Here is a 13,840-nt window from a genome sequence, read left to right on the forward strand (position 1 = left end):
TGCCCAGTTCTCTTCTAATTTACACCAATTTAGCTCCTTTTTCCCCCATGGAGTTACTCCTAATTTTCACCAGTGAGAGCGGTGACTCAGGCCCTTCCTGGTTTTGGTGTACCATGACCAGAAGACTTAACAACCACGGAGTTTGAAATAATTTCTATGTGCAGCTAAATAATTATATGCCACTGGGGTTTCTGATTCTGATCATACACTGCTGTAGCTTAGAAACAATTTAACTGGATGTCAAAAGAATCACACTTGTGTAAATGAGTTTAGAATAAGGCCTGGGGATTTAGGCCTTAGTTCAGCAAAACACTTAAGCATGTACTTAACTTTAAGCATTTAGCAGTCCCATTGAAGTCAATGTAACCACCTGCATGCTTATGGGCTTATTTGGTTTGCTGCACTGGGTCCTTAGTTGTCAATTGTTACATATAACTGGTAGGAAAAGACAGTTTGAAAATGGCTGTAGATTTCAGAATGTGAAACGCACCCCCTTTAATCCTTTATCTCAGAACCCTCCTGTCTGATTATCTTCAGAATTCCTTCCCCCAAAGTCTCCTCTAACTGGGGTCTAAGAGCATGCATCTCCTGTCATACACAGTTTAACTCCATCAACATAAATGGAGTTACTCTCAATTTATACCAGTGTGAGTGGAGAATCCGGTCCTAGATTCTTTTCAGGCAGAGGTGGGGTTACTCATGGACTTTAGGGTGAGGATATTACAGCCAGACTTGTAAGGGAAAGTGAGTCATTGCTGAGCCCTCGCAGTGCAGTGAGCATCAGAATCTCATTGAATTTAATAGGCTGCCCACTGAGTGAACAGAGCCAGACTGAGATTAGGTGGACAAATGTGCCTATCACCTCTAGAGTATATCCCTGGCACAGGAGCTGACAGAAATGGGCACAGCTCCTTTGTTCAAGGTCAGGTCATCCGATTTGAAGATCATGCCAGTAACTTAGGCCCAGTGCTAAACATAGAGTTATGTTTTGTTTCAGTAGGTTACATCAAACCCTTAATACCACTAGCATAGTTTTGTGGTTTATTTTCCTTTGAGGGTTTTTTATTATAATAGTATTTAGAATTTGCTCACTGCCATGCTGGGTGGTCACTAGTTTGGATGTGAGATCATATTAAGACTTAATCTGATCTTGTATGTTATTCCTGCTTTGCAATCACAGCATAAAATTTAACTGCTCCTTTAGAGCCATGCACTCTGGATTGAATACTGCGAAGCTCTGGCAATAATAGCATAGACTTTATAATAAGCAGCTCCTGCTGAGGTCTGAATGACACAGGATTGGTAATGACCTGTAAAACCTTTTTCCTTTGAGGTCACTAGTTTTAATGCAGCTCAGGGCTGTAACAACTTTAGATTTTGTCTATGCTGGGGATTTGTCTTGGTTACAGCCATCAACGGCCAGCCACTGATGTAGCTGCACTGGTGGAAATCACTACTGTAGACAGGCAAACAATTTGTACTGGTGCAGCTTACCTTGATTTCAGGATGGGGTAAATTGTATCAATTTGAAGCACAGCAGTAGCATATAGCAGTTTTCTTAGTCTATGCTAGAGGTTTGCCTCAGTGCAGCTATCCCAGTGGCTGAAATCCCAGTGTAGACAAAGCCTCAAAAGCTGTGACCTTGTGAATGGCCTTGTTGAAAGGAATTAGTGGTCTCAGTTTGGTTTCCAATAGAGATGTGTCCCCATCACAAAAACTGCTGCTGCCAGTTGGAAAATGTGTGGCACTCTCAGCAGAGAGGGCAAGGAGTGAATGGATGATTGAACCTGACCTCTCCCTCTCAGGCTGTAAAGGGTTACAAATATTTGGTCATTTCATTCTGGAGCATTTTACAACCCAGAAATCCCATTTTTCAGGAAACTTTCAAATGGGGCAACACCGGAATTCAACCTTTTGCATGTTTTGCTATCAACATTGATTTGTATTTTTCACTTAGCCAATAGATCTACACTGGAGGGAAAATAGACTCATTTTCATTTTTTGTTGTGGTTGAGCAAAACATTTGGGCCACAGTGAATATGTGAAATGAAATGCAGCCAACCAGGCACATCTCTACCTGCTCTCTCTCCTGAAGTTGGCCTCTTCATGTCAGAATTGAGACAGGTTGGCAGAGCACAGTGTGAAAGCTTGCACTGCTGCTGCCCATGCTGCAGACAGAGAACTTCCGTCGAGAGCTGCTAGTGTTTAACTGCTGTTAAATTATCACACACAAAATAGGCCATTGTCATCAGAAGCTATTAGAACGCTACAAATTCCAGCTCTCTTTACCACTTAACTGTCTAGGAAGGGGCTAAATCCCTTTTATATTTTGGCAAAAAGAATGCTCTGCTGCTTGTCTCCACTAGGTGCAAGATAGAGGATTTTTTTTAGAAGCTGTGTCTTACTGCTTAGTACTCTGCCTGTTACACTGTGAGCAGGGAACATTGCCTAGTGCGGAGAGCATGGGTCTTAGGACAGGGGAGATCCAGAATTTTAAACCTCAGCTTTGTTTCAGACGTCCTATGTGACCTATTCTAGTTGGGTTTTTATACTGTGCCTGTCAGTGTAGTAGCTGACCCTGTGCATGTCACTTCACCTCAGCCACAGTTTTCCCATCTGTAAAATGAGGATTGTCAGACTAAGATGTTGTGAGAATTAATTCATTAACATTTCCAAAGCACTTAGAGACCCTCAAATAGAAGGTGCTGTACAAAGACAAAGCATTATTATCAATTGAATAATGTATTTTCACTTTAGATTTTTAGAAGCTTTCCCCAAAGTGGCAAACCTCTCCATCCAGATCCAATGAAATAATCTCATTGTCACAACAGAGAGTATTTTGATCAAGCTCTGCTCCAGAATGGAGTCTGCTCTTCTGCAATGTGCAGCATTTCAGTGGGGCAGGACAGACAAGAAGGGTGTATATGCTCCAGCACTTAAAAGGAGCAGGAATAGATGTGGGATTGCATTGCAGCTGCAGCAAAAGGACCCAGCTCCTGTGCTGCTATGTGGACCCAAGGCATCCTGATGTTCAATTGATAGTGACTTTTGAGTTCCAGCAGCACAGAAGACCATAACTGGGATCAACCAGAAGGCTGACATTTTATTTTATTAACTAGAGGTTTTATTAGCTAGAGGTTAGATTTGAAATGATTCATTTTATTGCTTGTCTTTTTTAATCCCTTTGTCCCCCACCCCCATCCTCTAATTCAAAAGTGGCTGAGTGATTTTATCTCAAAATGTGCTCCATTTTAAACAAAACAAAAAGCCACCCTCTCAAAAAAGTCTATTGATTCCACTGCTGAGATCTTGCAAAATCCCCTGAAAGTGAGGACAGACAGGCACTTAGCTAAAGTGGTATTAACACACTAATAGCATTAATGTAGCACATAATAGAGAAAGGAGTGAATACATTTTACACTGGTATCTCAAATGTAGCACAAAAGAAGTGTGGTTTATTTCTGCATATCTGTAAATTTCAGTTCTAGGAGTCATAATTTTTTAATGTGCCTGTCTTGCTAGCTTCCTCCTGCTGAGGGGGAAAGTGCGTTAATAAACGATGTTTCAAAGCTGCCTGTGTGAATTTTTTCTTCTGTGTATGATTTTTTTGGAGTTGAGCTGGGAACCTATTCACTGTATTTGTTTAAATGACTGTAGTTAGTCAATCTCCCTCAGTTTGGCTGGGTCACCTTCACACTCCAAGAAGTTTTAAACAGCATTTGTTTTTTTCTGATAAAAGAAACTAATTGTTTCCTTTGATTTGTTAAAATTATACAGAATTTGCACGGGTGTCCAAGGTTTTTGTATTATTGCAATGCAAAATCATGTGACATACATTATGGATGAATGTGGATTGATACAAATGGTTTTATTCTCCTTTCATACCAGTCGTACAGCAGAGTAACCATTCACATCAATGAAGATATTTCTGATTTACAGCCTTGTGAGATCAGAATCAGGCCCCACTATCCTTGCAATTTGTCATATAAAAGTAGGCTAAATTCTGTTCTCATGAATTTGGCTGCAATTTGGAGCTAAAAGCTGCTGCTGACCATATCAATGGCAAGCATTATTTATTACATGGTTTTATCCTGCTTGCTTTTAACAGTGACAAGGAGACTAACAGCAGTACTCCCTGCTCCTTCCTCCTCTTGCAAGCCAGCAGACTTCCAGGAGCCCAACTAAACAGAGAGTTACAAGAATCAGGACTGTAGGACATTTTATGAGCTGCTGTATTAAGGGATATTTCAGACTATACCAAAAAGCAAGGCAATCATCTGAAGGCTTGTAAAAACAATTACCTCTGTAGAAATCGATCAAAAGTAGCGGGGGGTGGGGGGGAAATTTACACTGGGAAAGTCATGCAGGGGCCTAGCTATATTACTGCCAGGCTCATAAAAGAGGTTACTGGCTGGCATTCAGTTATTACCCTTCAGGAAATATACCACAGCGTGGAGGGGCACAGGAAATGACTTGGAGCCTGGTACAAACAACTAGTGGGATGCTGCCTCAGTGCTATAGACCCCTAATGAATTCCATAGAAAAACAGTAATAAACAAGAAATCTGAGACTCAGAAATCAGGAATGGAAGAGTCCTACTGAATCATTTAATTCATCCCTCCATTTAGTCTCTGGTGAATGCAGAATTTGTTTTCCTACAAGTATCAGAGGGGTAACCGTGCTAGTCTGGATTTGTAAAAAGTGACAAAGAGTCCTGGGGCACCTTATTGATGAACCGATGTTTTGGAGCATAAGCTTTCATGGGTGAATACTCACTTTGTCAGATGCATGTAGTAGTCACCCACGAAAGCTTATGCTCCAAAACATCTGTTAGTTTATAAGGTGCCACCGGACTCTTTTCTTACAGTATATGCTCCAAGGTTATGCCCAGTGTAATCCCAAGTGACCCACATGATTGGGATTCCTCAGTTTCTCCTGGGAGACTATTCCACAGTCTAACAGACCTCATGGTTAGGAACATTTCTTCCTCTGATATTTACCCTCAGTCTTCCCTTAGAAAAGTTCTTCTTGGAGGATAGAAGGTTCTTAAATAGGAAGGACTAAGAAATAATTGATAGAACAAATTTACTGAGGAGGAGCTGGGTCATTTCAGTTGATGTGGTATCCTCAGGAGGAGAGGTGCTGTATAAATGTAGGAAATTATTACCTCAGACTGTAACAAAGGAGAATAGTTCCTTGCTGTATATTTACGTATATGAACAGCAAACCTGAAAGACTTGACAGGTGTGATATGGATGAGAGCTTCCATTATAGATGTTCATGAGGTTCTTCAAGTGTCTGTCAGCTATTGAACAAAGGATGTCAACTGATGACTGACAGCTTTCACATCAGCTTGTGATTTATAGTGAGCTGCTGCTATGTTTCAAACTTTTAAAAGAATGACACTCCTGTTAGACATGAAAGACTTAAGGGATGTTGCTAGTTACACCTCATGTTTTTAAAAAGCAAATTTCCTTCATTATGTTGCTAATAACACTTAGATTATTAAAATTGGAGATAGAATAAAAAATGTAATTTACTGGTCAGCACACTGTCTATATAGTTAGTTCACTTTTTGTACTTCATTCAACTTATAGAATGGAAATAAATGACACACTCTATATTTATAGTGAGTTTCTAATCTGCTTAATTTTCCAGTCCTCTTCTTCATTAGCAGGATGTCGCAGAATCTGGGCTGTGGATGTTATCCCTTGAAAAAATCTCCATGGATGTTATTTTGTAAAATGATCTCTTTAGAAAACCTTTATTTTGATCTAAATGGACCCATCGATATATTTTTAAATCTATATTTTTCAAGCTCTCAGCTTGAGCTCCTTCATACTGGAGGGAAGGTAGGGAAATGACTCACACTCAGACACTTATCTTCTGTGAAACTACTGTACATAGAAACGGAATAGAACCATGTTTCTGCTAACAGAGCTTTTGATAATAAGTTCTGCAAGACATTTATAATGCTGTCCTTGATCATATAAAAGAGGCTCAGGCCAGAGATGGTATAAACATCAAAGTACATTTCTAACAGTTGGTTGACAAATGGGTAACATTGCTGCTCATAGGTCACCAGTTGACATAAAATGTCAAAACTGAACTTGGATCAAAACAGCTGTAAGCACAAATGTTACTTAGAACGTCTTTCTTTGGCTCTGGATGAAAGCTGCTCTGAATCAACAACACCCAAACCTCTTTTTCCCTTACTTCAGTGTGACAATGGCTCCTCATGCCACTGAGCAGGCAGCAAGACTGTACAGCATGTTCAAACAGGAGTAAAACGGATGGTCAAGAAAACAGCAGGCTCCATGATAACTCTGCCAACACACATGCAATATAGCATCAGAGGGATGGTAGGTGGTGTAGAATTTTGAGATGGATTTCTCCTAAAGCGGTTGTACTGTCTTCTACAAACATATTATTACTCTGCAGGTTTGACTGACTAAAGCTGCTAGCAGCATAGGATTCTTTTTCTGCATTCTGATAGTTGCACACAGATTTTATCCAAAATAAGTGGGAAATAAGGCTGACATCTTCCAGCAAGACTGGATGGCAAAAACCAAGCTTTCTGTGTATTTACTTTATGAAGGTAGTTATTTATTTACACCAAAACTTTCACCTTTCTCCTTGTCAGTGTCACATTCCTCCACACAGTGAAATTAACAAAGGTTTTATACATCAGGGTGGTAGCATTTGTATTAGAGTGTTGTAGACCCATGCCAAAGGTGTCTCCCCTCTTCGTCCTTTTTGGAAAAGCTATTTTCCATCAAGGCCCTTGACATAACCTTAGTCCCAGATTTGGACCTTAGCGTCCAAAATATGGGGGTTAGCATGAAAACCTCCAAGCTTAGTTACCTGCTTGGACCTGGTACCTGCTGCCACCACCCAAAAAATTAGAGTGTTTTGGGGCACTCTGGTCCCCCTGAAAAACCTTTCCTGGGGACCCCAAGACCCAAATCCCTTGAGTCTCACAACAAAGGGAAATAATCCTTTTTCCCTTCCCCCCTCCAGGTGCTCCTGGAGAGATACACAGACACAAGCTCTGTGAATCCAAACAGAGTGAATCTCCCTCTCTGTTCCCAATCCTGGAAACAAAAAGTACTTTCCTATTCCCCCAGAGGGAATGCAAAGTCAGGCTAGCAATCCAACACACAAATCTCCCCTTGATTTCTTCCTCCCACCAATTCCCTGGTGAGTACAGACTCAATTTCCCTGAAGTAAAGAAAAACTCCAACAGGTCTTAAAAGAAAGCTTTATATAAAAAGAAAGAAAAATAAGTACAAATGTTCTCTCTGTATATAGATGATACAACACAGGGTCAATTGCTTAAAAGAATATGGAATAAACAGCCTTATTCAAAAAGAATACAAATCAAAGCACTCCAGCACTTATATTCATGCAAATACCAAAGAAAAGAAACCATATAACTTACTAGCTGATCTCTTTGTCCTTACACTTAGAAACAGAAGACTAGAAAGTAGAACTACTTCTCCAAAGCTCAGAGAAAGCAGGCAGCCAGAAAACAAAGACCCAGACACTCAATTCCCTCCACCCAAAGTTGAAAAAATCCGGTTTCCTGATTGGTCCTCTGGTCAGGTGCTTCAGGTGAAAGAGACATTAACCCTTAGCTATCTGTTTATGACACGCCCCCCAAATTGCAGACAGTGGGGAAGCTCACTGGCGGCGATTTCCTTCTAGAACTTGAAAATAAACAGATTAATACAACACATAGACCTTTACATATACTCCTAAGTATATAACTAACAGACTTCTACATTTTAAGAACACTTTTTAACTACTGAATTCTGGGAAACTCTCACGGGAGAGTGCATCAGCTACTTTGTTAGAAGCTCCTGTGATGTGTTGAATTTCAAAATCAAAATCTTGGAGAGCTAAACTCCAACGAAGAAGTTTCTTGTTGTTCCCCTTGGCAGTATGAAGCCACTTTAGTGCAGCATGGTCAGTTTGTAGTTGGAACCGCCGTCCCCAAACATAGGGGCGTAGCTTTTCCAGGGCGTACACAATGGCATAGCATTCCTTTTCACTGACTGACCAGTGACTTTCCCTCTCAGACAGTTTCTTGCTGAGAAACACGACAGGATGGAAGTTGTGATCTGTTGCTTCCTGCATGAGCACCGCTCCTATACCACGCTCAGATGCATCTGTGGTTACTAGGAATGGCTTGTCAAAATCCGGGGCCCTGAGCACAGGGTCAGACATGAGCGTCGCCTTAAGCTGGGTAAAGGCCTTTTGACACTCATCAGTCCACTTAACGGCATTTGGCTGGGTCTTTTTGGTCAGGTCGGTCAATGGGGCAGCGATTTGGCTGTAGTGGGGTACAAATCGCCTGTAGTATCCGGCCAAGCCTAAGAAGGATTGGACCTGCTTCTTGGACCGTGGGACAGGCCACTTTTGGATAGCATCCACCTTGGCCTGTAGGGGGTTTATGGTTCCTCGACCCACCTGGTGCCCCAGGTAAGTCACTCTGTTTTGGCCTATTTGACACTTTTTGGCCTTAACAGTTAGTCCTGCCTGCCTGATGCGCTCAAAGACCTTTTCCAGGTGTAGTAGGTGTTCGGGCCAGGAGTCTGAAAAAATGGCCACATCATCGAGGTAGGCAACTGCAAATTCTGCCAGTCCAGCTAGTAGACCATCTACCAGCCTCTGGAAGGTGGCGGGTGCATTTCGAAGGCCGAAAGGAAGGACATTGAATTCATAGACCCCCGCATGGGTGACGAATGCTGACCTCTCCTTGGCAGGTTCATCTAGCGGTACTTGCCAGTACCCCTTGGTTAAGTCTATTGTAGAGATGAACTGGGCACGTCCCAACTTTTCCAATAGCTCATCGGTACGTGGCATTGGATAGTTGTCCGGACGAGTTACAGCATTTAGCTTACGGTAGTCCACGCAAAAGCGTATTTCCCCATCTGGTTTGGGTACCAGAACCACTGGAGATGCCCATGCACTGGAAGATGAGCGGATTATACCCATCTGTAGCATGTTTTGGATCTCCCGTTCTATAGCAGCTTGGGCATGAGGAGACACTCGGTAGGGTGGGGTTCTGATTGGGTGAGCATTACCTGTATCAATGGAGTGGTATGCCCGTTCAGTCCTTCCTGGGGTGGCTGAGAACAATGGGGCGAAGCTAGTGCACAGCTCCTTGATTTGTTGCCGCTGCAGACGTTCCAGGGTGGTTGAGAGGTTCACCTCTTCCACGCCACCGTCTTTTTTCCCGTCGTAGTAGACACCGTCAGGCCACTCAGCATCCTCTCCCTGGACTGTAAACTGACAAACCTGTAAGTCTCTGGAATAGAAAGGCTTGAGAGAATTAACATGGTACACTTTAGGCTTTAGTGAGGAATTGGGAAATGCTATGAGGTAGTTTACAGCTCCCAGGCGCTCTTGGACCGTGAATGGCCCTTCCCATGATGCTTCCATCTTATGGGCCTGTTGCGCCTTCAAGACCATAACCTGGTCTCCTACCTTGAAGGAACGTTCTCTGGCATGTCTGTCATACCAGGCCTTTTGCTCTTCTTGAGCATCCTTTAGGTTCTCTCTAGCAAGGGCTAAAGAGTGTCGGAGGGTGCTTTGTAGGTTGCTTACAAAGTCCAGAATGTTTGTTCCTGGAGAAGGCGTAAACCCCTCCCATTGCTGCTTCACCAACTGTAATGGCCCCTTAACCTCGTGACCATACACAAGTTCAAATGGTGAAAACCCTAAACTGGGATGTGGTACAGCCCTGTAGGCAAACAGCAACTGCTGCAACACTAGGTCCCAATTATTGGAGAATTCGTTGATGAATTTTCGTATCATGGCCCCCAAAGTTCCATTGAACCTTTCCACCAGGCCATTGGTTTGATGGTGGTACGGGGTGGCAACCAAGTGATTCACCCCATGAGTTTCCCACAGTTTTTCCATGGTCCCTGCCAGGAAATTAGACCCTGAATCTGTAAGGATGTCAGAGGGCCAACCTACCCTGGCAAAGATGTCTGTTAGGGCCAGGCACACAGTGTTAGCCCTGGTGTTGCCTAGAGCTACTGCTTCTGGCCATCGGGTAGCAAAGTCCACTAAAGTCAGTACGTACTGCTTTCCTCTGGGCGTCTTTTTTGGGAAAGGGCCCAGAATATCCACAGCTACTCGCTGAAATGGGACCTCAATTATGGGGAGTGGCTGGAGAGGGGCCTTGACCTGGTCTTGAGGCTTACCCACTCTTTGGCATACCTCACAAGACCGGACATACTTGGCAACGTCCTTGCCCATCCCCTCCCAGTGGAAGGACTTCCCCAACCGGTCTTTGGTTCTGTTCACCCCAGCATGGCCACTGGGATGATCATGGGCTAAGCTTAAGAGCTTCCCCCGGTACTTAGTTGGAACCACCAACTGTTTTTGCGGCTGCCATTCTTCCCGGTGTCCACCAGAAAGAATTTCCTTGTATAAAAGTCCTTGGTCTATAACAAACCGGGATCGATTAGAAGAGCTGAGAGGCGGTGGGGTGCTCCGTGCCGCCGCCCAAGCTTTCTGAAGGCTGTCATCTGCTTCCTGCTCAGTCTGGAACTGTTCCCTTGAGGCTGGGGTCACCAGTTCTTCCTCAGACTGTGGACTTGGGCTTGGTCCCTCTGGAAGCGCTGTAGGTGATGGGGTTGTTTCCGTTGCTGGTGAACCGCTTTCCGCTGGTGCACCTGAGGGTATTTCAGGCTCTGGCTGAGCCTTTTGGGTATGGCTGTCTGTTGCTTCTGCCAGTTTTGGCTCGCTGGCGCCCTCTGGCGTTGAGTTTGAAGATGTGGTTGCACTTGCTGGTGCTGGTTGCTGTTCCAGTTCCGGGCCTGGGACTGGAGGTGCTGTGGCTGTTTCAGTGGTTGGCATGGAATCCGGGTCCACTACCTCTGTCTGGGTCTCTGGTAACACAGACGGGGCCTCTGTGGACGGCTCAGGAACAGGAATGGGTCTGGAAGCTTGCCTGGTTTGGCTACGTGTAACCATTCCCACTCTCTTGGCCCGCCTCACCTGGTTGGCCAAGTCTTCCCCCAGTAGCATGGGGATAGGATAATTGTCATAGACTGCAAAAGTCCACATTCCTGACCAGCCTTTGTACTGGACAGGCAGTTGAGCTGTAGGCAAGTCTACAGCTTGTGACATGAAGGGGTAAATTGTAACTTTGGCCTTTGGGTTGATGAATTTGGGGTCAACGAAGGATTGGTGGATAGCTGACACTTGTGCCCCCGTGTCTCTCCATGCAGTAACCTTCTTTCCGCCCACTCTCAAATTTTCCCTTCGCTCCAAGGGTATTTGAGAGGCATCCGGGCCTGGGGATCTTTGGTGTGATGGTGGTGTAATGAATTGCACTCGCATGGTGTTCTTGGGACAGTTGGCCTTGATATGTCCCAGTTCATTACACTTAAAGCATCTTCCATCTGATGGATCACTGGGCCGAGGTGAGTTACTGGAGACTGGTGAGGTTGAAGGGTAGGGTATCTGTGGCTTTACTTGGGTGGTATGTGGGGTCTTTGGCTGTCCTCGGTTGTAGGGTTTATGGTCTGTGTGCCCCCTGGGTAATCGTTCCCCTTGACAGTAGCTTTCTTGCTTTCTGCCAGTTCCATCCATTTGGCTCCAATCTCCCCCGCCTCAGCGATATTCTTGGGGTTTCCATCTTGTATGTACCGTGTGATGTCTTCAGGAACACCATCCAAGAACTGCTCCATTTGTATGAGGAGGTTCAGTTCTTCCAAGGTTTGAATGTTGTTTCCTGTTAGCCAGGCCTCATAGTTTTTTGCAATGTAGTAGGCGTGTTTGGGAAATGACACCTCTGGTTTCCACTTTTGGGTTCTGAAGTGCCGACGGGCATGATCTGGGGTTATCCCCATCCTGTATCTGGCCTTGGTTTGAAAAAGTTTATAGTCATTCATTTGGTGCTTAGGCATTTCAGCTGCCACCTCTGCTAAAGGTCCACTGAGCTGTGACCTCAATTCTACCATGTACTGGTCTTCGGGAATGCTGTACCCAAGACAGGCTCTTTCAAAGTTTTCCAAGAAGGCCTCGGTGTCATCACCTGCCTTGTAGGTGGGAAATTTCCTGTGCTGTGGAGCAATATTTGGCGCCGGGTTGTTAGGGTTGGCTGGCACAGGCAGCCCAGCTTTTGCCAACTCCAGTTCATGTTTTCTCTGTTTTTCCTTCTCTTCATTCTCTTTTTGGTGCTTTTCCATTTCTCGGCGGTGGGCCAACTCTTCTTCTTCTTGTTTCCTTCGGTGGGCGAACTCTTCTTCCTCTAGTTTTCTTTTGTGTGCTGCCTGTTTGATTTGTTCTTCTCTTTCTTTCATCTCCATCTCTTTTTGTTTTATTTCCAGTTGTCGCCTGTGTTCAGCTTCTTTGATTTGTTCTTCGGCCTCAATTTTTGCCTTAGAAGTCATGGTTCCTGTTTTCTTGTGTTGGGGTGCCCTCCGGTGTTTATCTTCTGAACTGCAGGTTCTCTGTTGCCTCCTGAAGTCTGCCTAGCAACAGTGCTTTTTTCCCTTTCTCTCTCTAGCTAATGTTCAATGAAGGGAAACCAGAAAAACCACTTTATTTGCATGCCTATAAGTGCTGGTACTTGCCTCCTAATGGGAGGGCTATTGCATGACAAAAGACCCTTAACATGCAAGCCACAAACTGCGAGAGAGAGCAGAAAAAAAAATTCTCTCTGGTTCCCTTTTAAAACCAACTGCTTCTCTCTCTGCTAAAAAGCCCTTAGCAGAGAAAAGAAAAATATAATATTTCTACTGGCTTCTGGATTCTGTCTATATCCCACCGCTGCCACCATGACATAACCTTAGTCCCAGATTTGGACCTTAGCGTCCAAAATATGGGGGTTAGCATGAAAACCTCCAAGCTTAGTTACCTGCTTGGACCTGGTACCTGCTGCCACCACCCAAAAAATTAGAGTGTTTTGGGGCACTCTGGTCCCCCTGAAAAACCTTTCCTGGGGACCCCAAGACCCAAATCCCTTGAGTCTCACAACAAAGGGAAATAATCCTTTTTCCCTTCCCCCCTCCAGGTGCTCCTGGAGAGATACACAGACACAAGCTCTGTGAATCCAAACAGAGTGAATCTCCCTCTCTGTTCCCAATCCTGGAAACAAAAAGTACTTTCCTATTCCCCCAGAGGGAATGCAAAGTCAGGCTAGCAATCCAACACACAAATCTCCCCTTGATTTCTTCCTCCCACCAATTCCCTGGTGAGTACAGACTCAATTTCCCTGAAGTAAAGAAAAACTCCAACAGGTCTTAAAAGAAAGCTTTATATAAAAAGAAAGAAAAATAAGTACAAATGTTCTCTCTGTATATAGATGATACAACACAGGGTCAATTGCTTAAAAGAATATGGAATAAACAGCCTTATTCAAAAAGAATACAAATCAAAGCACTCCAGCACTTATATTCATGCAAATACCAAAGAAAAGAAACCATATAACTTACTAGCTGATCTCTTTGTCCTTACACTTAGAAACAGAAGACTAGAAAGTAGAACTACTTCTCCAAAGCTCAGAGAAAGCAGGCAGCCAGAAAACAAAGACCCAGACACTCAATTCCCTCCACCCAAAGTTGAAAAAATCCGGTTTCCTGATTGGTCCTCTGGTCAGGTGCTTCAGGTGAAAGAGACATTAACCCTTAGCTATCTGTTTATGACATTACTATTTCAGCTACTACTACTTCTATTAATAATAATGTCCAGATTTGTGCAGAATGAGGCCTCTGCTGTCTACATGGCACCCCACCACCACCCTTGGACTCTGTGGATGCCCTTCCACTGGGATTCCATAATGCTGAGGTTCTCTGAGACCTTATAGGTGAGGCTGGGA

This window comes from Gopherus flavomarginatus, chromosome 5, assembly GCF_025201925.1.
Source record: "Gopherus flavomarginatus isolate rGopFla2 chromosome 5, rGopFla2.mat.asm, whole genome shotgun sequence".
NCBI lineage: Eukaryota > Metazoa > Chordata > Testudines > Testudinidae > Gopherus > Gopherus flavomarginatus.